We start from the raw sequence: 18,563 nt of genomic DNA, 5'->3' as shown, positions 1-18,563 counted from the left end.
AGGGTTGGGCCTGGTTAGTACTTGGATGGGAGACCGCCTGGGAATACCAGGTGCTGTGAGCATTTTCACACTTTTTCACCTGTCAAAAAAAAAAAAAAAAAAAAAAAGAAGAAGTTTTTCATTGAGATATCCCAATTTTGACCGAGCAAGTGGCGTGAAGGTACTCTTCACGAAAAGACAGTGTTTGATGCAAAAAAAGCAATTTATACGAGTTTTGACCTGGAACATTTCGCTCACGGCCATACCACCCTGGACCCGCCCGATCTCGTCTGATCTCGGAAGCCAAGCAGGGTTGGGCCTGTTTAGTACTTGGATGGGAGACCGCCTGGGAATACCTGGTGCTGTGAGCATTTTCATACTTTTTCACCTGTCAAAAAAAAAAAAAAAAAAAAAAAAGAAGTTTTTCATTGAGATATCCCAATTTTGACCGAGCAAGTGGCGTGAAGCTACTCTTCACGAAAAGACAGTGTTTGATATAAAAAAGGCCGTTTTGACCTGGAACATTTCGCTCACGGCCATACCACCCTGGACCAGCCCGATCTCGTCTGATCTCGGAAGCCAAGCAGGGTTGGGCCTGGTTAGTACTTGGATGGGAGACCGCCTGGGAATACCAGGTGCTGTGAGCATTTTCACACTTTTTCACCTGTCAAAAAAAAAAAAAAAAGAAGTTTTTCATTGAGATATCCCAATTTTGACCGAGCAAGTGGCGTGAAGGTACTCTTCACGAAAAGACAGTGTTTGATGCAAAAAAAGCAATTTATACGAGTTTTGACCTGGAACATTTCGCTCACGGCCATACCACCCTGGACCAGCCCGATCTCGTCTGATCTCGGAAGCCAAGCAGGGTTGGGCCTGGTTAGTACTTGGATGGGAGACCGCCTGGGAATACCAGGTGCTGTGAGCATTTTCACACTTTTTCACCTGTCAAAAAAAAAAAAAAAAGAAGTTTTTCATTGAGATATCCCAATTTTGACCGAGCAAGTGGCGTGAAGGTACTCTTCACGAAAAGACAGTGTTTGATATAAAAAAGGCCGTTTTGACCTGGAACATTTCGCTCACGGCCATACCACCCTGGACCAGCCCGATCTCGTCTGATCTCGGAAGCCAAGCAGGGTTGGGCCTGGTTAGTACTTGGATGGGAGACCGCCTGGGAATACCAGGTGCTGTGAGCATTTTCATACTTTTTCACCTGTCAAAAAAAAAAAAAAAAAAAAAAAGAAGTTTTTCATTGAGATATCCCAATTTTGACCGAGCAAGTGGCGTGAAGGTACTCTTCAGGAAAAGACAGTGTTTGATGCAAAAAAAGCAATTTATACGAGTTTTGACCTGGAACATTTCGCTCACGGCCATACCACCCTGGACCAGCCCGATCTCATCTGATCTCGGAAGCCAAGCAGGGTTGGGCCTGGTTAGTACTTGGATGGGAGACCGCCTGGGAATACCAGGTGCTGTGAGCATTTTCACACTTTTTCACCTGTCAAAAAAAAAAAAAAAAAAAAAAAGAAGAAGTTTTTCATTGAGATATCCCAATTTTGACCGAGCAAGTGGCGTGAAGGTACTCTTCACGAAAAGACAGTGTTTGATATAAAAAAGGCCGTTTTGACCTGGAACATTTTGCTCACGGCCATACCACCCTGGACCAGCCCGATCTCGTCTGATCTCGGAAGCCAAGCAGGGTTGGGCCTGGTTAGTACTTGGATGGGAGACCGCCTGGGAATACCAGGTGCTGTGAGCATTTTCACACTTTTTCACCTGTCAAAAAAAAAAAAAAAAAAAAAAAGAAGAAGTTTTTCATTGAGATATCCCAATTTTGACCGAGCAAGTGGCGTGAAGGTACTCTTCACGAAAAGACAGTGTTTGATATAAAAAAGGCCGTTTTGACCTGGAACATTTTGCTCACGGCCATACCACCCTGGACCAGCCCGATCTCGTCTGATCTCGGAAGCCAAGCAGGGTTGGGCCTGGTTAGTACTTGGATGGGAGACCGCCTGGGAATACCAGGTGCTGTGAGCATTTTCACACTTTTTCACCTGTCAAAAAAAAAAAAAAAAAAAAAAAAAAGAAGTTTTTCATTGAGATATCCCAATTTTGACCGAGCAAGTGGCGTGAAGGTACTCTTCACGAAAAGACAGTGTTTGATGCAAAAAAAGCAATTTATACGAGTTTTGACCTGGAACATTTCGCTCACGGCCATACCACCCTGGACCAGCCCGATCTCGTCTGATCTCGGAAGCCAAGCAGGGTTGGGCCTGGTTAGTAGTTGGATGGGAGACCGCCTGGGAATACCAGGTGCTGTGAGCATTTTCACACTTTTTCACCTGTCAAAAAAAAAAAAAAAAAAAAAAAAAAAGAAGTTTTTCATTGAGATATCCCAATTTTGACCGAGCAAGTGGCGTGAAGGTACTCTTCACGAAAAGACAGTGTTTGATGCAAAAAAAGCAATTTATACGAGTTTTGACCTGGAACATTTCGCTCACGGCCATACCACCCTGGACCAGCCCGATCTCGTCTGATCTCGGAAGCCAAGCAGGGTTGGGCCTGGTTAGTACTTGGATGGGAGACCGCCTGGGAATACCAGGTGCTGTGAGCATTTTCACACTTTTTCACCTGTCAAAAAAAAAAAAAAAAAAAAAAAAAAGAAGTTTTTCATTGAGATATCCCAATTTTGACCGAGCAAGTGGCGTGAAGGTACTCTTCACGAAAAGACAGTGTTTGATGCAAAAAAAAGCCATTTATACGAGTTTTGACCTGGAACATTTCGCTCACGGCCATACCACCCTGGACCCGCCCGATCTCGTCTGATCTCGGAAGCCAAGCAGGGTTGGGCCTGTTTAGTACTTGGATGGGAGACCGCCTGGGAATACCTGGTGCTGTGAGCATTTTCATACTTTTTCACCTGTCAAAAAAAAAAAAAAAAAAAAAAAGAAGTTTTTCATTGAGATATCCCAATTTTGACCGAGCAAGTGGCGTGAAGGTACTCTTCACGAAAAGACAGTGTTTGATATAAAAAAGGCCGTTTTGACCTGGAACATTTCGCTCACGGCCATACCACCCTGGACCAGCCCGATCTCGTCTGATCTCGGAAGCCAAGCAGGGTTGGGCCTGGTTAGTACTTGGATGGGAGACCGCCTGGGAATACCAGGTGCTGTGAGCATTTTCACACTTTTTCACCTGTCAAAAAAAAAAAAAAAAAAAAAAAAAGTTTTTTATTGAGATATCCCAATTTTGACCGAGCAAGTGGCGTGAAGGTACTTTTCACGAAAAGACAGTGTTTGATATAAAAAAGGCCGTTTTGACCTGGAACATTTCGCTCACGGCCATACCACCCTGGACCAGCCCGATCTCGTCTGATCTCGGAAGCCAAGCAGGGTTGGGCCTGGTTAGTACTTGGATGGGAGACCGCCTGGGAATACCAGGTGCTGTGAGCATTTTCACACTTTTTCACCTGTCAAAAAAAAAAAAAAAAGAAGTTTTTCATTGAGATATCCCAATTTTGACCGAGCAAGTGGCGTGAAGGTACTCTTCACGAAAAGACAGTGTTTGATATAAAAAAGGCCGTTTTGACCTGGAACATTTCGCTCACGGCCATACCACCCTGGACCAGCCCGATCTCGTCTGATCTCGGAAGCCAAGCAGGGTTGGGCCTGGTTAGTACTTGGATGGGAGACCGCCTGGGAATACCAGGTGCTGTGAGCATTTTCACACTTTTTCACCTGTCAAAAAAAAAAAAAAAAAAAAAAAAAGAAGTTTTTTATTGAGATATCCCAATTTTGACCGAGCAAGTGGCGTGAAGGTACTCTTCACGAAAAGACAGTGTTTGATATAAAAAAGGCCGTTTTGACCTGGAACATTTCGCTCACGGCCATACCACCCTGGACCAGCCCGATCTCGTCTGATCTCGGAAGCCAAGCAGGGTTGGGCCTGGTTAGTACTTGGATGGGAGACCGCCTGGGAATACCAGGTGCTGTGAGCATTTTCACACTTTTTCACCTGTCAAAAAAAAAAAAAAAAGAAGTTTTTCATTGAGATATCCCAATTTTGACCGAGCAAGTGGCGTGAAGGTACTCTTCACGAAAAGACAGTGTTTGATATAAAAAAGGCCGTTTTGACCTGGAACATTTCGCTCACGGCCATACCACCCTGGACCAGCCCGATCTCGTCTGATCTCGGAAGCCAAGCAGGGTTGGGCCTGGTTAGTACTTGGATGGGAGACCGCCTGGGAATACCAGGTGCTGTGAGCATTTTCATACTTTTTCACCTGTCAAAAAAAAAAAAAAAAAAAAAAAGAAGTTTTTCATTGAGATATCCCAATTTTGACCGAGCAAGTGGCGTGAAGGTACTCTTCACGAAAAGACAGTGTTTGATGCAAAAAAAGCAATTTATACGAGTTTTGACCTGGAACATTTCGCTCACGGCCATACCACCCTGGACCAGCCCGATCTCGTCTGATCTCGGAAGCCAAGCAGGGTTGGGCCTGGTTAGTACTTGGATGGGAGACCGCCTGGGAATACCAGGTGCTGTGAGCATTTTCACACTTTTTCACCTGTCAAAAAAAAAAAAAAAAGAAGTTTTTCATTGAGATATCCCAATTTTGACCGAGCAAGTGGCGTGAAGGTACTCTTCACGAAAAGACAGTGTTTGATATAAAAAAGGCCGTTTTGACCTGGAACATTTCGCTCACGGCCATACCACCCTGGACCAGCCCGATCTCGTCTGATCTCGGAAGCCAAGCAGGGTTGGGCCTGGTTAGTACTTGGATGGGAGACCGCCTGGGAATACCAGGTGCTGTGAGCATTTTCATACTTTTTCACCTGTCAAAAAAAAAAAAAAAAAAAAAAAGAAGTTTTTCATTGAGATATCCCAATTTTGACCGAGCAAGTGGCGTGAAGGTACTCTTCACGAAAAGACAGTGTTTGATATAAAAAAGGCCGTTTTGACCTGGAACATTTCGCTCACGGCCATACCACCCTGGACCAGCCCGATCTCGTCTGATCTCGGAAGCCAAGCAGGGTTGGGCCTGGTTAGTACTTGGATGGGAGACCGCCTGGGAATACCAGGTGCTGTGAGCATTTTCATACTTTTTCACCTGTCAAAAAAAAAAAAAAAAAAAAAAAGAAGTTTTTCATTGAGATATCCCAATTTTGACCGAGCAAGTGGCGTGAAGGTACTCTTCACGAAAAGACAGTGTTTGATGCAAAAAAAGCAATTTATACGAGTTTTGACCTGGAACATTTCGCTCACGGCCATACCACCCTGGACCAGCCCGATCTCGTCTGATCTCGGAAGCCAAGCAGGGTTGGGCCTGGTTAGTACTTGGATGGGAGACCGCCTGGGAATACCAGGTGCTGTGAGCATTTTCACACTTTTTCACCTGTCAAAAAAAAAAAAAAAAGAAGTTTTTCATTGAGATATCCCAATTTTGACCGAGCAAGTGGCGTGAAGGTACTCTTCACGAAAAGACAGTGTTTGATATAAAAAAGGCCGTTTTGACCTGGAACATTTCGCTCACGGCCATACCACCCTGGACCAGCCCGATCTCGTCTGATCTCGGAAGCCAAGCAGGGTTGGGCCTGTATAGTACTTGGATGGGAGACCGCCCGGGAATACCAGGTGCTGTGAGCATTTTCACACTTTTTCACCTGTCAAAAAAAAAAAAAAAAAAAAAAAAAAAGAAGTTTTTCATTGAGATATCCCAATTTTGACCGAGCAAGTGGCGTGAAGGTACTCTTCACGAAAAGACAGTGTTTGATGCAAAAAAAGCAATTTATACGAGTTTTGACCTGGAACATTTTGCTCACGGCCATACCACCCTGGACCAGCCCGATCTCGTCTGATCTCGGAAGCCAAGCAGGGTTGGGCCTGGTTAGTACTTGGATGGGAGACCGCCTGGGAATACCAGGTGCTGTGAGCATTTTCACACTTTTTCACCTGTCAAAAAAAAAAAAAAAAAAAAAAAAAGAAGTTTTTCATTGAGATATCCCAATTTTGACCGAGCAAGTGGCGTGAAGGTACTCTTCACGAAAAGACAGTGTTTGATGCAAAAAAAGCAATTTATACGAGTTTTGACCTGGAACATTTCGCTCACGGCCATACCACCCTGGACCCGCCCGATCTCGTCTGATCTCGGAAGCCAAGCAGGGTTGGGCCTGTTTAGTACTTGGATGGGAGACCGCCTGGGAATACCTGGTGCTGTGAGCATTTTCATACTTTTTCACCTGTCAAAAAAAAAAAAAAAAAAAAAAAAGAAGTTTTTCATTGAGATATCCCAATTTTGACCGAGCAAGTGGCGTGAAGCTACTCTTCACGAAAAGACAGTGTTTGATATAAAAAAGGCCGTTTTGACCTGGAACATTTCGCTCACGGCCATACCACCCTGGACCAGCCCGATCTCGTCTGATCTCGGAAGCCAAGCAGGGTTGGGCCTGGTTAGTACTTGGATGGGAGACCGCCTGGGAATACCAGGTGCTGTGAGCATTTTCACACTTTTTCACCTGTCAAAAAAAAAAAAAAAAAGAAGTTTTTCATTGAGATATCCCAATTTTGACCGAGCAAGTGGCGTGAAGGTACTCTTCACGAAAAGACAGTGTTTGATGCAAAAAAAGCAATTTATACGAGTTTTGACCTGGAACATTTCGCTCACGGCCATACCACCCTGGACCAGCCCGATCTCGTCTGATCTCGGAAGCCAAGCAGGGTTGGGCCTGGTTAGTACTTGGATGGGAGACCGCCTGGGAATACCAGGTGCTGTGAGCATTTTCACACTTTTTCACCTGTCAAAAAAAAAAAAAAAAGAAGTTTTTCATTGAGATATCCCAATTTTGACCGAGCAAGTGGCGTGAAGGTACTCTTCACGAAAAGACAGTGTTTGATATAAAAAAGGCCGTTTTGACCTGGAACATTTCGCTCACGGCCATACCACCCTGGACCAGCCCGATCTCGTCTGATCTCGGAAGCCAAGCAGGGTTGGGCCTGGTTAGTACTTGGATGGGAGACCGCCTGGGAATACCAGGTGCTGTGAGCATTTTCATACTTTTTCACCTGTCAAAAAAAAAAAAAAAAAAAAAAAGAAGTTTTTCATTGAGATATCCCAATTTTGACCGAGCAAGTGGCGTGAAGGTACTCTTCAGGAAAAGACAGTGTTTGATGCAAAAAAAGCAATTTATACGAGTTTTGACCTGGAACATTTCGCTCACGGCCATACCACCCTGGACCAGCCCGATCTCATCTGATCTCGGAAGCCAAGCAGGGTTGGGCCTGGTTAGTACTTGGATGGGAGACCGCCTGGGAATACCAGGTGCTGTGAGCATTTTCACACTTTTTCACCTGTCAAAAAAAAAAAAAAAAAAAAAAAGAAGAAGTTTTTCATTGAGATATCCCAATTTTGACCGAGCAAGTGGCGTGAAGGTACTCTTCACGAAAAGACAGTGTTTGATATAAAAAAGGCCGTTTTGACCTGGAACATTTTGCTCACGGCCATACCACCCTGGACCAGCCCGATCTCGTCTGATCTCGGAAGCCAAGCAGGGTTGGGCCTGGTTAGTACTTGGATGGGAGACCGCCTGGGAATACCAGGTGCTGTGAGCATTTTCACACTTTTTCACCTGTCAAAAAAAAAAAAAAAAAAAAAAAAAAGAAGTTTTTCATTGAGATATCCCAATTTTGACCGAGCAAGTGGCGTGAAGGTACTCTTCACGAAAAGACAGTGTTTGATGCAAAAAAAGCAATTTATACGAGTTTTGACCTGGAACATTTCGCTCACGGCCATACCACCCTGGACCAGCCCGATCTCGTCTGATCTCGGAAGCCAAGCAGGGTTGGGCCTGGTTAGTACTTGGATGGGAGACCGCCTGGGAATACCAGGTGCTGTGAGCATTTTCACACTTTTTCACCTGTCAAAAAAAAAAAAAAAAAAAAAAAGAAGAAGTTTTTCATTGAGATATCCCAATTTTGACCGAGCAAGTGGCGTGAAGGTACTCTTCACGAAAAGACAGTGTTTGATATAAAAAAGGCCGTTTTGACCTGGAACATTTTGCTCACGGCCATACCACCCTGGACCAGCCCGATCTCGTCTGATCTCGGAAGCCAAGCAGGGTTGGGCCTGGTTAGTACTTGGATGGGAGACCGCCTGGGAATACCAGGTGCTGTGAGCATTTTCACACTTTTTCACCTGTCAAAAAAAAAAAAAAAAAAAAAAAAAAGAAGTTTTTCATTGAGATATCCCAATTTTGACCGAGCAAGTGGCGTGAAGGTACTCTTCACGAAAAGACAGTGTTTGATGCAAAAAAAGCAATTTATACGAGTTTTGACCTGGAACATTTCGCTCACGGCCATACCACCCTGGACCAGCCCGATCTCGTCTGATCTCGGAAGCCAAGCAGGGTTGGGCCTGGTTAGTAGTTGGATGGGAGACCGCCTGGGAATACCAGGTGCTGTGAGCATTTTCACACTTTTTCACCTGTCAAAAAAAAAAAAAAAAAAAGAAGTTTTTCATTGAGATATCCCAATTTTGACCGAGCAAGTGGCGTGAAGGTACTCTTCACGAAAAGACAGTGTTTGATATAAAAAAGGCCGTTTTGACCTGGAACATTTCGCTCACGGCCATACCACCCTGGACCAGCCCGATCTCGTCTGATCTCGGAAGCCAAGCAGGGTTGGGCCTGGTTAGTACTTGGATGGGAGACCGCCTGGGAATACCAGGTGCTGTGAGCATTTTCATACTTTTTCACCTGTCAAAAAAAAAAAAAAAAAAAAAAAGAAGTTTTTCATTGAGATATCCCAATTTTGACCGAGCAAGTGGCGTGAAGGTACTCTTCACGAAAAGACAGTGTTTGATGCAAAAAAAGCAATTTATACGAGTTTTGACCTGGAACATTTCGCTCACGGCCATACCACCCTGGACCAGCCCGATCTCGTCTGATCTCGGAAGCCAAGCAGGGTTGGGCCTGGTTAGTACTTGGATGGGAGACCGCCTGGGAATACCAGGTGCTGTGAGCATTTTCACACTTTTTCACCTGTCAAAAAAAAAAAAAAAAGAAGTTTTTCATTGAGATATCCCAATTTTGACCGAGCAAGTGGCGTGAAGGTACTCTTCACGAAAAGACAGTGTTTGATATAAAAAAGGCCGTTTTGACCTGGAACATTTCGCTCACGGCCATACCACCCTGGACCAGCCCGATCTCGTCTGATCTCGGAAGCCAAGCAGGGTTGGGCCTGTATAGTACTTGGATGGGAGACCGCCCGGGAATACCAGGTGCTGTGAGCATTTTCACACTTTTTCACCTGTCAAAAAAAAAAAAAAAAAAAAAAAAAAGAAGTTTTTCATTGAGATATCCCAATTTTGACCGAGCAAGTGGCGTGAAGGTACTCTTCACGAAAAGACAGTGTTTGATGCAAAAAAAGCAATTTATACGAGTTTTGACCTGGAACATTTTGCTCACGGCCATACCACCCTGGACCAGCCCGATCTCGTCTGATCTCGGAAGCCAAGCAGGGTTGGGCCTGGTTAGTACTTGGATGGGAGACCGCCTGGGAATACCAGGTGCTGTGAGCATTTTCACACTTTTTCACCTGTCAAAAAAAAAAAAAAAAAAAAAAAAGAAGTTTTTCATTGAGATATCCCAATTTTGACCGAGCAAGTGGCGTGAAGGTACTCTTCACGAAAAGACAGTGTTTGATGCAAAAAAAGCAATTTATACGAGTTTTGACCTGGAACATTTCGCTCACGGCCATACCACCCTGGACCCGCCCGATCTCGTCTGATCTCGGAAGCCAAGCAGGGTTGGGCCTGTTTAGTACTTGGATGGGAGACCGCCTGGGAATACCTGGTGCTGTGAGCATTTTCATACTTTTTCACCTGTCAAAAAAAAAAAAAAAAAAAAAAAAGAAGTTTTTCATTGAGATATCCCAATTTTGACCGAGCAAGTGGCGTGAAGCTACTCTTCACGAAAAGACAGTGTTTGATATAAAAAAGGCCGTTTTGACCTGGAACATTTCGCTCACGGCCATACCACCCTGGACCAGCCCGATCTCGTCTGATCTCGGAAGCCAAGCAGGGTTGGGCCTGGTTAGTACTTGGATGGGAGACCGCCTGGGAATACCAGGTGCTGTGAGCATTTTCACACTTTTTCACCTGTCAAAAAAAAAAAAAAAAAGAAGTTTTTCATTGAGATATCCCAATTTTGACCGAGCAAGTGGCGTGAAGGTACTCTTCACGAAAAGACAGTGTTTGATGCAAAAAAAGCAATTTATACGAGTTTTGACCTGGAACATTTCGCTCACGGCCATACCACCCTGGACCAGCCCGATCTCGTCTGATCTCGGAAGCCAAGCAGGGTTGGGCCTGGTTAGTACTTGGATGGGAGACCGCCTGGGAATACCAGGTGCTGTGAGCATTTTCACACTTTTTCACCTGTCAAAAAAAAAAAAAAAAGAAGTTTTTCATTGAGATATCCCAATTTTGACCGAGCAAGTGGCGTGAAGGTACTCTTCACGAAAAGACAGTGTTTGATATAAAAAAGGCCGTTTTGACCTGGAACATTTCGCTCACGGCCATACCACCCTGGACCAGCCCGATCTCGTCTGATCTCGGAAGCCAAGCAGGGTTGGGCCTGGTTAGTACTTGGATGGGAGACCGCCTGGGAATACCAGGTGCTGTGAGCATTTTCATACTTTTTCACCTGTCAAAAAAAAAAAAAAAAAAAAAAAGAAGTTTTTCATTGAGATATCCCAATTTTGACCGAGCAAGTGGCGTGAAGGTACTCTTCAGGAAAAGACAGTGTTTGATGCAAAAAAAGCAATTTATACGAGTTTTGACCTGGAACATTTCGCTCACGGCCATACCACCCTGGACCAGCCCGATCTCATCTGATCTCGGAAGCCAAGCAGGGTTGGGCCTGGTTAGTACTTGGATGGGAGACCGCCTGGGAATACCAGGTGCTGTGAGCATTTTCACACTTTTTCACCTGTCAAAAAAAAAAAAAAAAAAAAAAGAAGAAGTTTTTCATTGAGATATCCCAATTTTGACCGAGCAAGTGGCGTGAAGGTACTCTTCACGAAAAGACAGTGTTTGATATAAAAAAGGCCGTTTTGACCTGGAACATTTTGCTCACGGCCATACCACCCTGGACCAGCCCGATCTCGTCTGATCTCGGAAGCCAAGCAGGGTTGGGCCTGGTTAGTACTTGGATGGGAGACCGCCTGGGAATACCAGGTGCTGTGAGCATTTTCACACTTTTTCACCTGTCAAAAAAAAAAAAAAAAAAAAAAAAAGAAGTTTTTCATTGAGATATCCCAATTTTGACCGAGCAAGTGGCGTGAAGGTACTCTTCACGAAAAGACAGTGTTTGATGCAAAAAAAGCAATTTATACGAGTTTTGACCTGGAACATTTCGCTCACGGCCATACCACCCTGGACCAGCCCGATCTCGTCTGATCTCGGAAGCCAAGCAGGGTTGGGCCTGGTTAGTACTTGGATGGGAGACCGCCTGGGAATACCAGGTGCTGTGAGCATTTTCACACTTTTTCACCTGTCAAAAAAAAAAAAAAAAAAAAAAAGAAGAAGTTTTTCATTGAGATATCCCAATTTTGACCGAGCAAGTGGCGTGAAGGTACTCTTCACGAAAAGACAGTGTTTGATATAAAAAAGGCCGTTTTGACCTGGAACATTTTGCTCACGGCCATACCACCCTGGACCAGCCCGATCTCGTCTGATCTCGGAAGCCAAGCAGGGTTGGGCCTGGTTAGTACTTGGATGGGAGACCGCCTGGGAATACCAGGTGCTGTGAGCATTTTCACACTTTTTCACCTGTCAAAAAAAAAAAAAAAAAAAAAAAAAAGAAGTTTTTCATTGAGATATCCCAATTTTGACCGAGCAAGTGGCGTGAAGGTACTCTTCACGAAAAGACAGTGTTTGATGCAAAAAAAGCAATTTATACGAGTTTTGACCTGGAACATTTCGCTCACGGCCATACCACCCTGGACCAGCCCGATCTCGTCTGATCTCGGAAGCCAAGCAGGGTTGGGCCTGGTTAGTAGTTGGATGGGAGACCGCCTGGGAATACCAGGTGCTGTGAGCATTTTCACACTTTTTCACCTGTCAAAAAAAAAAAAAAAAAAAAAAAAAAGAAGTTTTTCATTGAGATATCCCAATTTTGACCGAGCAAGTGGCGTGAAGGTACTCTTCACGAAAAGACAGTGTTTGATGCAAAAAAAGCAATTTATACGAGTTTTGACCTGGAACATTTCGCTCACGGCCATACCACCCTGGACCAGCCCGATCTCGTCTGATCTCGGAAGCCAAGCAGGGTTGGGCCTGGTTAGTACTTGGATGGGAGACCGCCTGGGAATACCAGGTGCTGTGAGCATTTTCACACTTTTTCACCTGTCAAAAAAAAAAAAAAAAGAAGTTTTTCATTGAGATATCCCAATTTTGACCGAGCAAGTGGCGTGAAGGTACTCTTCACGAAAAGACAGTGTTTGATATAAAAAAGGCCGTTTTGACCTGGAACATTTCGCTCACGGCCATACCACCCTGGACCAGCCCGATCTCGTCTGATCTCGGAAGCCAAGCAGGGTTGGGCCTGGTTAGTACTTGGATGGGAGACCGCCTGGGAATACCAGGTGCTGTGAGCATTTTCATACTTTTTCACCTGTCAAAAAAAAAAAAAAAAAAAAAAAGAAGTTTTTCATTGAGATATCCCAATTTTGACCGAGCAAGTGGCGTGAAGGTACTCTTCAGGAAAAGACAGTGTTTGATGCAAAAAAAGCAATTTATACGAGTTTTGACCTGGAACATTTCGCTCACGGCCATACCACCCTGGACCAGCCCGATCTCATCTGATCTCGGAAGCCAAGCAGGGTTGGGCCTGGTTAGTACTTGGATGGGAGACCGCCTGGGAATACCAGGTGCTGTGAGCATTTTCACACTTTTTCACCTGTCAAAAAAAAAAAAAAAAAAAAAAGAAGAAGTTTTTCATTGAGATATCCCAATTTTGACCGAGCAAGTGGCGTGAAGGTACTCTTCACGAAAAGACAGTGTTTGATATAAAAAAGGCCGTTTTGACCTGGAACATTTTGCTCACGGCCATACCACCCTGGACCAGCCCGATCTCGTCTGATCTCGGAAGCCAAGCAGGGTTGGGCCTGGTTAGTACTTGGATGGGAGACCGCCTGGGAATACCAGGTGCTGTGAGCATTTTCACACTTTTTCACCTGTCAAAAAAAAAAAAAAAAAAAAAAAAAAGAAGTTTTTCATTGAGATATCCCAATTTTGACCGAGCAAGTGGCGTGAAGGTACTCTTCACGAAAAGACAGTGTTTGATGCAAAAAAAGCAATTTATACGAGTTTTGACCTGGAACATTTCGCTCACGGCCATACCACCCTGGACCAGCCCGATCTCGTCTGATCTCGGAAGCCAAGCAGGGTTGGGCCTGGTTAGTACTTGGATGGGAGACCGCCTGGGAATACCAGGTGCTGTGAGCATTTTCACACTTTTTCACCTGTCAAAAAAAAAAAAAAAAAAAAAAAGAAGAAGTTTTTCATTGAGATATCCCAATTTTGACCGAGCAAGTGGCGTGAAGGTACTCTTCACGAAAAGACAGTGTTTGATATAAAAAAGGCCGTTTTGACCTGGAACATTTTGCTCACGGCCATACCACCCTGGACCAGCCCGATCTCGTCTGATCTCGGAAGCCAAGCAGGGTTGGGCCTGGTTAGTACTTGGATGGGAGACCGCCTGGGAATACCAGGTGCTGTGAGCATTTTCACACTTTTTCACCTGTCAAAAAAAAAAAAAAAAAAAAAAAAAAGAAGTTTTTCATTGAGATATCCCAATTTTGACCGAGCAAGTGGCGTGAAGGTACTCTTCACGAAAAGACAGTGTTTGATGCAAAAAAAGCAATTTATACGAGTTTTGACCTGGAACATTTCGCTCACGGCCATACCACCCTGGACCAGCCCGATCTCGTCTGATCTCGGAAGCCAAGCAGGGTTGGGCCTGGTTAGTAGTTGGATGGGAGACCGCCTGGGAATACCAGGTGCTGTGAGCATTTTCACACTTTTTCACCTGTCAAAAAAAAAAAAAAAAAAAAAAAAAAAGAAGTTTTTCATTGAGATATCCCAATTTTGACCGAGCAAGTGGCGTGAAGGTACTCTTCACGAAAAGACAGTGTTTGATGCAAAAAAAGCAATTTATACGAGTTTTGACCTGGAACATTTCGCTCACGGCCATACCACCCTGGACCAGCCCGATCTCGTCTGATCTCGGAAGCCAAGCAGGGTTGGGCCTGGTTAGTACTTGGATGGGAGACCGCCTGGGAATACCAGGTGCTGTGAGCATTTTCACACTTTTTCACCTGTCAAAAAAAAAAAAAAAAAAAAAAAAAGAAGTTTTTCATTGAGATATCCCAATTTTGACCGAGCAAGTGGCGTGAAGGTACTCTTCACGAAAAGACAGTGTTTGATGCAAAAAAAAGCCATTTATACGAGTTTTGACCTGGAACATTTCGCTCACGGCCATACCACCCTGGACCCGCCCGATCTCGTCTGATCTCGGAAGCCAAGCAGGGTTGGGCCTGTTTAGTACTTGGATGGGAGACCGCCTGGGAATACCTGGTGCTGTGAGCATTTTCATACTTTTTCACCTGTCAAAAAAAAAAAAAAAAAAAAAAGAAGTTTTTCATTGAGATATCCCAATTTTGACCGAGCAAGTGGCGTGAAGGTACTCTTCACGAAAAGACAGTGTTTGATATAAAAAAGGCCGTTTTGACCTGGAACATTTCGCTCACGGCCATACCACCCTGGACCAGCCCGATCTCGTCTGATCTCGGAAGCCAAGCAGGGTTGGGCCTGGTTAGTACTTGGATGGGAGACCGCCTGGGAATACCAGGTGCTGTGAGCATTTTCACACTTTTTCACCTGTCAAAAAAAAAAAAAAAAAAAAAAAAAGTTTTTTATTGAGATATCCCAATTTTGACCGAGCAAGTGGCGTGAAGGTACTTTTCACGAAAAGACAGTGTTTGATATAAAAAAGGCCGTTTTGACCTGGAACATTTCGCTCACGGCCATACCACCCTGGACCAGCCCGATCTCGTCTGATCTCGGAAGCCAAGCAGGGTTGGGCCTGGTTAGTACTTGGATGGGAGACCGCCTGGGAATACCAGGTGCTGTGAGCATTTTCACACTTTTTCACCTGTCAAAAAAAAAAAAAAAAGAAGTTTTTCATTGAGATATCCCAATTTTGACCGAGCAAGTGGCGTGAAGGTACTCTTCACGAAAAGACAGTGTTTGATATAAAAAAGGCCGTTTTGACCTGGAACATTTCGCTCACGGCCATACCACCCTGGACCAGCCCGATCTCGTCTGATCTCGGAAGCCAAGCAGGGTTGGGCCTGGTTAGTACTTGGATGGGAGACCGCCTGGGAATACCAGGTGCTGTGAGCATTTTCACACTTTTTCACCTGTCAAAAAAAAAAAAAAAAAAAAAAAAGAAGTTTTTTATTGAGATATCCCAATTTTGACCGAGCAAGTGGCGTGAAGGTACTCTTCACGAAAAGACAGTGTTTGATATAAAAAAGGCCGTTTTGACCTGGAACATTTCGCTCACGGCCATACCACCCTGGACCAGCCCGATCTCGTCTGATCTCGGAAGCCAAGCAGGGTTGGGCCTGGTTAGTACTTGGATGGGAGACCGCCTGGGAATACCAGGTGCTGTGAGCATTTTCACACTTTTTCACCTGTCAAAAAAAAAAAAAAAAGAAGTTTTTCATTGAGATATCCCAATTTTGACCGAGCAAGTGGCGTGAAGGTACTCTTCACGAAAAGACAGTGTTTGATATAAAAAAGGCCGTTTTGACCTGGAACATTTCGCTCACGGCCATACCACCCTGGACCAGCCCGATCTCGTCTGATCTCGGAAGCCAAGCAGGGTTGGGCCTGGTTAGTACTTGGATGGGAGACCGCCTGGGAATACCAGGTGCTGTGAGCATTTTCATACTTTTTCACCTGTCAAAAAAAAAAAAAAAAAAAAAAAGAAGTTTTTCATTGAGATATCCCAATTTTGACCGAGCAAGTGGCGTGAAGGTACTCTTCACGAAAAGACAGTGTTTGATGCAAAAAAAGCAATTTATACGAGTTTTGACCTGGAACATTTCGCTCACGGCCATACCACCCTGGACCAGCCCGATCTCGTCTGATCTCGGAAGCCAAGCAGGGTTGGGCCTGGTTAGTACTTGGATGGGAGACCGCCTGGGAATACCAGGTGCTGTGAGCATTTTCACACTTTTTCACCTGTCAAAAAAAAAAAAAAAAGAAGTTTTTCATTGAGATATCCCAATTTTGACCGAGCAAGTGGCGTGAAGGTACTCTTCACGAAAAGACAGTGTTTGATATAAAAAAGGCCGTTTTGACCTGGAACATTTCGCTCACGGCCATACCACCCTGGACCAGCCCGATCTCGTCTGATCTCGGAAGCCAAGCAGGGTTGGGCCTGGTTAGTACTTGGATGGGAGACCGCCTGGGAATACCAGGTGCTGTGAGCATTTTCATACTTTTTCACCTGTCAAAAAAAAAAAAAAAAAAAAAAAGAAGTTTTTCATTGAGATATCCCAATTTTGACCGAGCAAGTGGCGTGAAGGTACTCTTCACGAAAAGACAGTGTTTGATATAAAAAAGGCCGTTTTGACCTGGAACATTTCGCTCACGGCCATACCACCCTGGACCAGCCCGATCTCGTCTGATCTCGGAAGCCAAGCAGGGTTGGGCCTGTATAGTACTTGGATGGGAGACCGCCCGGGAATACCAGGTGCTGTGAGCATTTTCACACTTTTTCACCTGTCAAAAAAAAAAAAAAAAGAAGTTTTTCATTGAGATATCCCAATTTTGACCGAGCAAGTGGCGTGAAGGTACTCTTCACGAAAAGACAGTGTTTGATGCAAAAAAAGCAATTTATACGAGTTTTGACCTGGAACATTTCGCTCACGGCCATACCACCCTGGACCAGCCCGATCTCGTCTGATCTCGGAAGCCAAGCAGGGTTGGGCCTGGTTAGTACTTGGATGGGAGACCGCCTGGGAATACCAGGTGCTGTGAGCATTTTCACACTTTTTCACCTGTCAAAAAAAAAAAAAAAGAAGTTTTTCATTGAGATATCCCAATTTTGACCGAGCAAGTGGCGTGAAGGTACTCTTCACGAAAAGACAGTGTTTGATATAAAAAAGGCCGTTTTGACCTGGAACATTTCGCTCACGGCCATACCACCCTGGACCAGCCCGATCTCGTCTGATCTCGGAAGCCAAGCAGGGTTGGGCCTGGTTAGTACTTGGATGGGAGACCGCCTGGGAATACCAGGTGCTGTGAGCATTTTCATACTTTTTCACCTGTCAAAAAAAAAAAAAAAAAAAAAAGAAGTTTTTCATTGAGATATCCCAATTTTGACCGAGCAAGTGGCGTGAAGGTACTCTTCACGAAAAGACAGTGTTTGATGCAAAAAAAGCAATTTATACGAGTTTTGACCTGGAACATTTCGCTCACGGCCATACCACCCTGGACCAGCCCGATCTCGTCTGATCTCGGAAGCCAAGCAGGGTTGGGCCTGGTTAGTACTTGGATGGGAGACCGCCTGGGAATACCAGGTGCTGTGAGCATTTTCACACTTTTTCACCTGTCAAAAAAAAAAAAAAAAGAAGTTTTTCATTGAGATATCCCAATTTTGACCGAGCAAGTGGCGTGAAGGTACTCTTCACGAAAAGACAGTGTTTGATATAAAAAAGGCCGTTTTGACCTGGAACATTTCGCTCACGGCCATACCACCCTGGACCAGCCCGATCTCGTCTGATCTCGGAAGCCAAGCAGGGTTGGGCCTGTATAGTACTTGGATGGGAGACCGCCCGGGAATACCAGGTGCTGTGAGCATTTTCACACTTTTTCACCTGTCAAAAAAAAAAAAAAAAAAAAAAAAAAGAAGTTTTTCATTGAGATATCCCAATTTTGACCGAGCAAGTGGCGTGAAGGTACTCTTCACGAAAAGACAGTGTTTGATGCAAAAAAAGCAATTTATACGAGTTTTGACCTGGAACATTTTGCTCACGGCCATACCACCCTGGACCAGCCCGATCTCGTCTGATCTCGGAAGCCAAGCAGGGTTGGGCCTGGTTAGTACTTGGATGGGAGACCGCCTGGGAATACCAGGTGCTGTGAGCATTTTCACACTTTTTCACCTGTCAAAAAAAAAAAAAAAAAAAAAAAAAAGAAGTTTTTCATTGAGATATCCCAATTTTGACCGAGCAAGTGGCGTGAAGGTACTCTTCACGAAAAGACAGTGTTTGATGCAAAAAAAGCAATTTATACGAGTTTTGACCTGGAACATTTCGCTCACGGCCATACCACCCTGGACCAGCCCGATCTCGTCTGATCTCGGAAGCCAAGCAGGGTTGGGCCTGGTTAGTACTTGGATGGGAGACCGCCTGGGAATACCAGGTGCTGTGAGCATTTTCACACTTTTTCACCTGTCAAAAAAAAAAAAAAAAAAAAAAAAAAGAAGTTTTTCATTGAGATATCCCAATTTTGA

At 44.6% G+C, this 18,563-nt stretch overlaps 67 non-coding genes across 67 annotated transcripts in view; all 67 read left to right on the top strand.

Annotated features, from left to right (window-relative positions):
• Positions 1 to 62, top strand: part of LOC140363840 (5S ribosomal RNA) — a 119-nt gene extending 57 nt beyond the window's left edge. The window contains exon 1 of the ribosomal RNA XR_011927292.1: positions 1 to 62. This exon is cut by the window's left edge and continues 57 nt beyond it. This is a non-coding gene — a ribosomal RNA (5S ribosomal RNA).
• Positions 63 to 231: 169 nt separating this feature from the next.
• Positions 232 to 350, top strand: LOC140364185 (5S ribosomal RNA). Its single transcript, XR_011927616.1, has one exon. It is a non-coding gene; the product is annotated as a 5S ribosomal RNA (ribosomal RNA).
• A 157-nt stretch (positions 351 to 507) lies between these two features.
• On the top strand, positions 508 to 626 carry LOC140363839 (5S ribosomal RNA). Its single transcript, XR_011927291.1, has one exon. It is a non-coding gene; the product is annotated as a 5S ribosomal RNA (ribosomal RNA).
• A 159-nt stretch (positions 627 to 785) lies between these two features.
• On the top strand, positions 786 to 904 carry LOC140363838 (5S ribosomal RNA). The gene has a single exon (XR_011927290.1). It is a non-coding gene; the product is annotated as a 5S ribosomal RNA (ribosomal RNA).
• A 149-nt stretch (positions 905 to 1,053) lies between these two features.
• LOC140363836 (5S ribosomal RNA) lies at positions 1,054 to 1,172 on the top strand. The gene has a single exon (XR_011927288.1). It is a non-coding gene; the product is annotated as a 5S ribosomal RNA (ribosomal RNA).
• Positions 1,173 to 1,338: 166 nt separating this feature from the next.
• On the top strand, positions 1,339 to 1,457 carry LOC140363721 (5S ribosomal RNA). The gene has a single exon (XR_011927180.1). It is a non-coding gene; the product is annotated as a 5S ribosomal RNA (ribosomal RNA).
• Positions 1,458 to 1,616: 159 nt separating this feature from the next.
• Positions 1,617 to 1,735, top strand: LOC140363835 (5S ribosomal RNA). Its single transcript, XR_011927287.1, has one exon. It is a non-coding gene; the product is annotated as a 5S ribosomal RNA (ribosomal RNA).
• Positions 1,736 to 1,894: 159 nt separating this feature from the next.
• LOC140363834 (5S ribosomal RNA) lies at positions 1,895 to 2,013 on the top strand. The gene has a single exon (XR_011927286.1). It is a non-coding gene; the product is annotated as a 5S ribosomal RNA (ribosomal RNA).
• A 169-nt stretch (positions 2,014 to 2,182) lies between these two features.
• On the top strand, positions 2,183 to 2,301 carry LOC140364239 (5S ribosomal RNA). Its single transcript, XR_011927667.1, has one exon. It is a non-coding gene; the product is annotated as a 5S ribosomal RNA (ribosomal RNA).
• A 170-nt stretch (positions 2,302 to 2,471) lies between these two features.
• Positions 2,472 to 2,590, top strand: LOC140363833 (5S ribosomal RNA). The gene has a single exon (XR_011927285.1). It is a non-coding gene; the product is annotated as a 5S ribosomal RNA (ribosomal RNA).
• Positions 2,591 to 2,760: 170 nt separating this feature from the next.
• On the top strand, positions 2,761 to 2,879 carry LOC140364173 (5S ribosomal RNA). The gene has a single exon (XR_011927605.1). It is a non-coding gene; the product is annotated as a 5S ribosomal RNA (ribosomal RNA).
• A 156-nt stretch (positions 2,880 to 3,035) lies between these two features.
• LOC140363832 (5S ribosomal RNA) lies at positions 3,036 to 3,154 on the top strand. Its single transcript, XR_011927284.1, has one exon. It is a non-coding gene; the product is annotated as a 5S ribosomal RNA (ribosomal RNA).
• A 155-nt stretch (positions 3,155 to 3,309) lies between these two features.
• LOC140363829 (5S ribosomal RNA) lies at positions 3,310 to 3,428 on the top strand. The gene has a single exon (XR_011927282.1). It is a non-coding gene; the product is annotated as a 5S ribosomal RNA (ribosomal RNA).
• Positions 3,429 to 3,577: 149 nt separating this feature from the next.
• LOC140363828 (5S ribosomal RNA) lies at positions 3,578 to 3,696 on the top strand. The gene has a single exon (XR_011927281.1). It is a non-coding gene; the product is annotated as a 5S ribosomal RNA (ribosomal RNA).
• Positions 3,697 to 3,854: 158 nt separating this feature from the next.
• Positions 3,855 to 3,973, top strand: LOC140363827 (5S ribosomal RNA). The gene has a single exon (XR_011927280.1). It is a non-coding gene; the product is annotated as a 5S ribosomal RNA (ribosomal RNA).
• A 149-nt stretch (positions 3,974 to 4,122) lies between these two features.
• On the top strand, positions 4,123 to 4,241 carry LOC140363826 (5S ribosomal RNA). The gene has a single exon (XR_011927279.1). It is a non-coding gene; the product is annotated as a 5S ribosomal RNA (ribosomal RNA).
• Positions 4,242 to 4,407: 166 nt separating this feature from the next.
• LOC140363825 (5S ribosomal RNA) lies at positions 4,408 to 4,526 on the top strand. Its single transcript, XR_011927278.1, has one exon. It is a non-coding gene; the product is annotated as a 5S ribosomal RNA (ribosomal RNA).
• A 149-nt stretch (positions 4,527 to 4,675) lies between these two features.
• Positions 4,676 to 4,794, top strand: LOC140363824 (5S ribosomal RNA). Its single transcript, XR_011927277.1, has one exon. It is a non-coding gene; the product is annotated as a 5S ribosomal RNA (ribosomal RNA).
• Positions 4,795 to 4,950: 156 nt separating this feature from the next.
• Positions 4,951 to 5,069, top strand: LOC140363823 (5S ribosomal RNA). Its single transcript, XR_011927276.1, has one exon. It is a non-coding gene; the product is annotated as a 5S ribosomal RNA (ribosomal RNA).
• Positions 5,070 to 5,235: 166 nt separating this feature from the next.
• On the top strand, positions 5,236 to 5,354 carry LOC140363822 (5S ribosomal RNA). Its single transcript, XR_011927275.1, has one exon. It is a non-coding gene; the product is annotated as a 5S ribosomal RNA (ribosomal RNA).
• A 149-nt stretch (positions 5,355 to 5,503) lies between these two features.
• On the top strand, positions 5,504 to 5,622 carry LOC140363714 (5S ribosomal RNA). Its single transcript, XR_011927175.1, has one exon. It is a non-coding gene; the product is annotated as a 5S ribosomal RNA (ribosomal RNA).
• A 170-nt stretch (positions 5,623 to 5,792) lies between these two features.
• On the top strand, positions 5,793 to 5,911 carry LOC140363821 (5S ribosomal RNA). Its single transcript, XR_011927274.1, has one exon. It is a non-coding gene; the product is annotated as a 5S ribosomal RNA (ribosomal RNA).
• Positions 5,912 to 6,079: 168 nt separating this feature from the next.
• LOC140364161 (5S ribosomal RNA) lies at positions 6,080 to 6,198 on the top strand. The gene has a single exon (XR_011927594.1). It is a non-coding gene; the product is annotated as a 5S ribosomal RNA (ribosomal RNA).
• Positions 6,199 to 6,355: 157 nt separating this feature from the next.
• On the top strand, positions 6,356 to 6,474 carry LOC140363820 (5S ribosomal RNA). Its single transcript, XR_011927273.1, has one exon. It is a non-coding gene; the product is annotated as a 5S ribosomal RNA (ribosomal RNA).
• Positions 6,475 to 6,634: 160 nt separating this feature from the next.
• Positions 6,635 to 6,753, top strand: LOC140363818 (5S ribosomal RNA). Its single transcript, XR_011927271.1, has one exon. It is a non-coding gene; the product is annotated as a 5S ribosomal RNA (ribosomal RNA).
• Positions 6,754 to 6,902: 149 nt separating this feature from the next.
• LOC140363817 (5S ribosomal RNA) lies at positions 6,903 to 7,021 on the top strand. The gene has a single exon (XR_011927270.1). It is a non-coding gene; the product is annotated as a 5S ribosomal RNA (ribosomal RNA).
• A 166-nt stretch (positions 7,022 to 7,187) lies between these two features.
• On the top strand, positions 7,188 to 7,306 carry LOC140363709 (5S ribosomal RNA). The gene has a single exon (XR_011927170.1). It is a non-coding gene; the product is annotated as a 5S ribosomal RNA (ribosomal RNA).
• Positions 7,307 to 7,465: 159 nt separating this feature from the next.
• LOC140363816 (5S ribosomal RNA) lies at positions 7,466 to 7,584 on the top strand. Its single transcript, XR_011927269.1, has one exon. It is a non-coding gene; the product is annotated as a 5S ribosomal RNA (ribosomal RNA).
• Positions 7,585 to 7,753: 169 nt separating this feature from the next.
• On the top strand, positions 7,754 to 7,872 carry LOC140363815 (5S ribosomal RNA). Its single transcript, XR_011927268.1, has one exon. It is a non-coding gene; the product is annotated as a 5S ribosomal RNA (ribosomal RNA).
• Positions 7,873 to 8,031: 159 nt separating this feature from the next.
• LOC140363813 (5S ribosomal RNA) lies at positions 8,032 to 8,150 on the top strand. Its single transcript, XR_011927267.1, has one exon. It is a non-coding gene; the product is annotated as a 5S ribosomal RNA (ribosomal RNA).
• A 169-nt stretch (positions 8,151 to 8,319) lies between these two features.
• Positions 8,320 to 8,438, top strand: LOC140364238 (5S ribosomal RNA). Its single transcript, XR_011927666.1, has one exon. It is a non-coding gene; the product is annotated as a 5S ribosomal RNA (ribosomal RNA).
• A 152-nt stretch (positions 8,439 to 8,590) lies between these two features.
• On the top strand, positions 8,591 to 8,709 carry LOC140363812 (5S ribosomal RNA). Its single transcript, XR_011927266.1, has one exon. It is a non-coding gene; the product is annotated as a 5S ribosomal RNA (ribosomal RNA).
• Positions 8,710 to 8,875: 166 nt separating this feature from the next.
• LOC140363811 (5S ribosomal RNA) lies at positions 8,876 to 8,994 on the top strand. The gene has a single exon (XR_011927265.1). It is a non-coding gene; the product is annotated as a 5S ribosomal RNA (ribosomal RNA).
• A 149-nt stretch (positions 8,995 to 9,143) lies between these two features.
• On the top strand, positions 9,144 to 9,262 carry LOC140363713 (5S ribosomal RNA). Its single transcript, XR_011927174.1, has one exon. It is a non-coding gene; the product is annotated as a 5S ribosomal RNA (ribosomal RNA).
• A 169-nt stretch (positions 9,263 to 9,431) lies between these two features.
• Positions 9,432 to 9,550, top strand: LOC140363810 (5S ribosomal RNA). The gene has a single exon (XR_011927264.1). It is a non-coding gene; the product is annotated as a 5S ribosomal RNA (ribosomal RNA).
• A 167-nt stretch (positions 9,551 to 9,717) lies between these two features.
• On the top strand, positions 9,718 to 9,836 carry LOC140364150 (5S ribosomal RNA). Its single transcript, XR_011927583.1, has one exon. It is a non-coding gene; the product is annotated as a 5S ribosomal RNA (ribosomal RNA).
• A 157-nt stretch (positions 9,837 to 9,993) lies between these two features.
• LOC140363809 (5S ribosomal RNA) lies at positions 9,994 to 10,112 on the top strand. The gene has a single exon (XR_011927263.1). It is a non-coding gene; the product is annotated as a 5S ribosomal RNA (ribosomal RNA).
• A 160-nt stretch (positions 10,113 to 10,272) lies between these two features.
• On the top strand, positions 10,273 to 10,391 carry LOC140363808 (5S ribosomal RNA). The gene has a single exon (XR_011927262.1). It is a non-coding gene; the product is annotated as a 5S ribosomal RNA (ribosomal RNA).
• Positions 10,392 to 10,540: 149 nt separating this feature from the next.
• On the top strand, positions 10,541 to 10,659 carry LOC140363806 (5S ribosomal RNA). Its single transcript, XR_011927260.1, has one exon. It is a non-coding gene; the product is annotated as a 5S ribosomal RNA (ribosomal RNA).
• A 166-nt stretch (positions 10,660 to 10,825) lies between these two features.
• Positions 10,826 to 10,944, top strand: LOC140364244 (5S ribosomal RNA). The gene has a single exon (XR_011927672.1). It is a non-coding gene; the product is annotated as a 5S ribosomal RNA (ribosomal RNA).
• Positions 10,945 to 11,102: 158 nt separating this feature from the next.
• LOC140363805 (5S ribosomal RNA) lies at positions 11,103 to 11,221 on the top strand. The gene has a single exon (XR_011927259.1). It is a non-coding gene; the product is annotated as a 5S ribosomal RNA (ribosomal RNA).
• A 168-nt stretch (positions 11,222 to 11,389) lies between these two features.
• On the top strand, positions 11,390 to 11,508 carry LOC140363804 (5S ribosomal RNA). Its single transcript, XR_011927258.1, has one exon. It is a non-coding gene; the product is annotated as a 5S ribosomal RNA (ribosomal RNA).
• Positions 11,509 to 11,667: 159 nt separating this feature from the next.
• On the top strand, positions 11,668 to 11,786 carry LOC140363803 (5S ribosomal RNA). The gene has a single exon (XR_011927257.1). It is a non-coding gene; the product is annotated as a 5S ribosomal RNA (ribosomal RNA).
• A 169-nt stretch (positions 11,787 to 11,955) lies between these two features.
• On the top strand, positions 11,956 to 12,074 carry LOC140364237 (5S ribosomal RNA). Its single transcript, XR_011927665.1, has one exon. It is a non-coding gene; the product is annotated as a 5S ribosomal RNA (ribosomal RNA).
• A 169-nt stretch (positions 12,075 to 12,243) lies between these two features.
• On the top strand, positions 12,244 to 12,362 carry LOC140363802 (5S ribosomal RNA). Its single transcript, XR_011927256.1, has one exon. It is a non-coding gene; the product is annotated as a 5S ribosomal RNA (ribosomal RNA).
• Positions 12,363 to 12,511: 149 nt separating this feature from the next.
• LOC140363801 (5S ribosomal RNA) lies at positions 12,512 to 12,630 on the top strand. The gene has a single exon (XR_011927255.1). It is a non-coding gene; the product is annotated as a 5S ribosomal RNA (ribosomal RNA).
• Positions 12,631 to 12,796: 166 nt separating this feature from the next.
• LOC140364233 (5S ribosomal RNA) lies at positions 12,797 to 12,915 on the top strand. Its single transcript, XR_011927661.1, has one exon. It is a non-coding gene; the product is annotated as a 5S ribosomal RNA (ribosomal RNA).
• A 158-nt stretch (positions 12,916 to 13,073) lies between these two features.
• LOC140363800 (5S ribosomal RNA) lies at positions 13,074 to 13,192 on the top strand. Its single transcript, XR_011927254.1, has one exon. It is a non-coding gene; the product is annotated as a 5S ribosomal RNA (ribosomal RNA).
• Positions 13,193 to 13,361: 169 nt separating this feature from the next.
• On the top strand, positions 13,362 to 13,480 carry LOC140363799 (5S ribosomal RNA). The gene has a single exon (XR_011927253.1). It is a non-coding gene; the product is annotated as a 5S ribosomal RNA (ribosomal RNA).
• Positions 13,481 to 13,639: 159 nt separating this feature from the next.
• On the top strand, positions 13,640 to 13,758 carry LOC140363797 (5S ribosomal RNA). Its single transcript, XR_011927252.1, has one exon. It is a non-coding gene; the product is annotated as a 5S ribosomal RNA (ribosomal RNA).
• Positions 13,759 to 13,927: 169 nt separating this feature from the next.
• Positions 13,928 to 14,046, top strand: LOC140364236 (5S ribosomal RNA). The gene has a single exon (XR_011927664.1). It is a non-coding gene; the product is annotated as a 5S ribosomal RNA (ribosomal RNA).
• A 170-nt stretch (positions 14,047 to 14,216) lies between these two features.
• LOC140363796 (5S ribosomal RNA) lies at positions 14,217 to 14,335 on the top strand. Its single transcript, XR_011927251.1, has one exon. It is a non-coding gene; the product is annotated as a 5S ribosomal RNA (ribosomal RNA).
• Positions 14,336 to 14,504: 169 nt separating this feature from the next.
• Positions 14,505 to 14,623, top strand: LOC140364138 (5S ribosomal RNA). Its single transcript, XR_011927572.1, has one exon. It is a non-coding gene; the product is annotated as a 5S ribosomal RNA (ribosomal RNA).
• Positions 14,624 to 14,778: 155 nt separating this feature from the next.
• LOC140363794 (5S ribosomal RNA) lies at positions 14,779 to 14,897 on the top strand. Its single transcript, XR_011927249.1, has one exon. It is a non-coding gene; the product is annotated as a 5S ribosomal RNA (ribosomal RNA).
• A 155-nt stretch (positions 14,898 to 15,052) lies between these two features.
• On the top strand, positions 15,053 to 15,171 carry LOC140363793 (5S ribosomal RNA). Its single transcript, XR_011927248.1, has one exon. It is a non-coding gene; the product is annotated as a 5S ribosomal RNA (ribosomal RNA).
• A 149-nt stretch (positions 15,172 to 15,320) lies between these two features.
• Positions 15,321 to 15,439, top strand: LOC140363792 (5S ribosomal RNA). The gene has a single exon (XR_011927247.1). It is a non-coding gene; the product is annotated as a 5S ribosomal RNA (ribosomal RNA).
• A 157-nt stretch (positions 15,440 to 15,596) lies between these two features.
• On the top strand, positions 15,597 to 15,715 carry LOC140363791 (5S ribosomal RNA). The gene has a single exon (XR_011927246.1). It is a non-coding gene; the product is annotated as a 5S ribosomal RNA (ribosomal RNA).
• Positions 15,716 to 15,864: 149 nt separating this feature from the next.
• LOC140363790 (5S ribosomal RNA) lies at positions 15,865 to 15,983 on the top strand. The gene has a single exon (XR_011927245.1). It is a non-coding gene; the product is annotated as a 5S ribosomal RNA (ribosomal RNA).
• A 166-nt stretch (positions 15,984 to 16,149) lies between these two features.
• On the top strand, positions 16,150 to 16,268 carry LOC140363789 (5S ribosomal RNA). The gene has a single exon (XR_011927244.1). It is a non-coding gene; the product is annotated as a 5S ribosomal RNA (ribosomal RNA).
• Positions 16,269 to 16,417: 149 nt separating this feature from the next.
• LOC140363788 (5S ribosomal RNA) lies at positions 16,418 to 16,536 on the top strand. The gene has a single exon (XR_011927243.1). It is a non-coding gene; the product is annotated as a 5S ribosomal RNA (ribosomal RNA).
• Positions 16,537 to 16,692: 156 nt separating this feature from the next.
• LOC140363712 (5S ribosomal RNA) lies at positions 16,693 to 16,811 on the top strand. The gene has a single exon (XR_011927173.1). It is a non-coding gene; the product is annotated as a 5S ribosomal RNA (ribosomal RNA).
• Positions 16,812 to 16,970: 159 nt separating this feature from the next.
• Positions 16,971 to 17,089, top strand: LOC140363787 (5S ribosomal RNA). The gene has a single exon (XR_011927242.1). It is a non-coding gene; the product is annotated as a 5S ribosomal RNA (ribosomal RNA).
• A 148-nt stretch (positions 17,090 to 17,237) lies between these two features.
• Positions 17,238 to 17,356, top strand: LOC140363786 (5S ribosomal RNA). Its single transcript, XR_011927241.1, has one exon. It is a non-coding gene; the product is annotated as a 5S ribosomal RNA (ribosomal RNA).
• A 165-nt stretch (positions 17,357 to 17,521) lies between these two features.
• On the top strand, positions 17,522 to 17,640 carry LOC140363785 (5S ribosomal RNA). Its single transcript, XR_011927240.1, has one exon. It is a non-coding gene; the product is annotated as a 5S ribosomal RNA (ribosomal RNA).
• A 149-nt stretch (positions 17,641 to 17,789) lies between these two features.
• Positions 17,790 to 17,908, top strand: LOC140363711 (5S ribosomal RNA). Its single transcript, XR_011927172.1, has one exon. It is a non-coding gene; the product is annotated as a 5S ribosomal RNA (ribosomal RNA).
• A 169-nt stretch (positions 17,909 to 18,077) lies between these two features.
• On the top strand, positions 18,078 to 18,196 carry LOC140363783 (5S ribosomal RNA). The gene has a single exon (XR_011927238.1). It is a non-coding gene; the product is annotated as a 5S ribosomal RNA (ribosomal RNA).
• A 169-nt stretch (positions 18,197 to 18,365) lies between these two features.
• On the top strand, positions 18,366 to 18,484 carry LOC140363781 (5S ribosomal RNA). The gene has a single exon (XR_011927237.1). It is a non-coding gene; the product is annotated as a 5S ribosomal RNA (ribosomal RNA).
• The last annotated feature ends 79 nt before the right edge of the window (positions 18,485 to 18,563 follow it).

The sequence above is a fragment of the Eucyclogobius newberryi genome, unplaced genomic scaffold (genome assembly GCF_026437365.1).
Source record: "Eucyclogobius newberryi isolate DKJ021-1_F unplaced genomic scaffold, fEucNew1.0.hap1 SCAF_179, whole genome shotgun sequence".
Lineage (NCBI taxonomy): Eukaryota > Metazoa > Chordata > Actinopteri > Gobiiformes > Gobiidae > Eucyclogobius > Eucyclogobius newberryi.
Note: the sequence above shows the minus strand (reverse complement) of the source record. Positions and strands in the feature narration are given on the sequence as shown.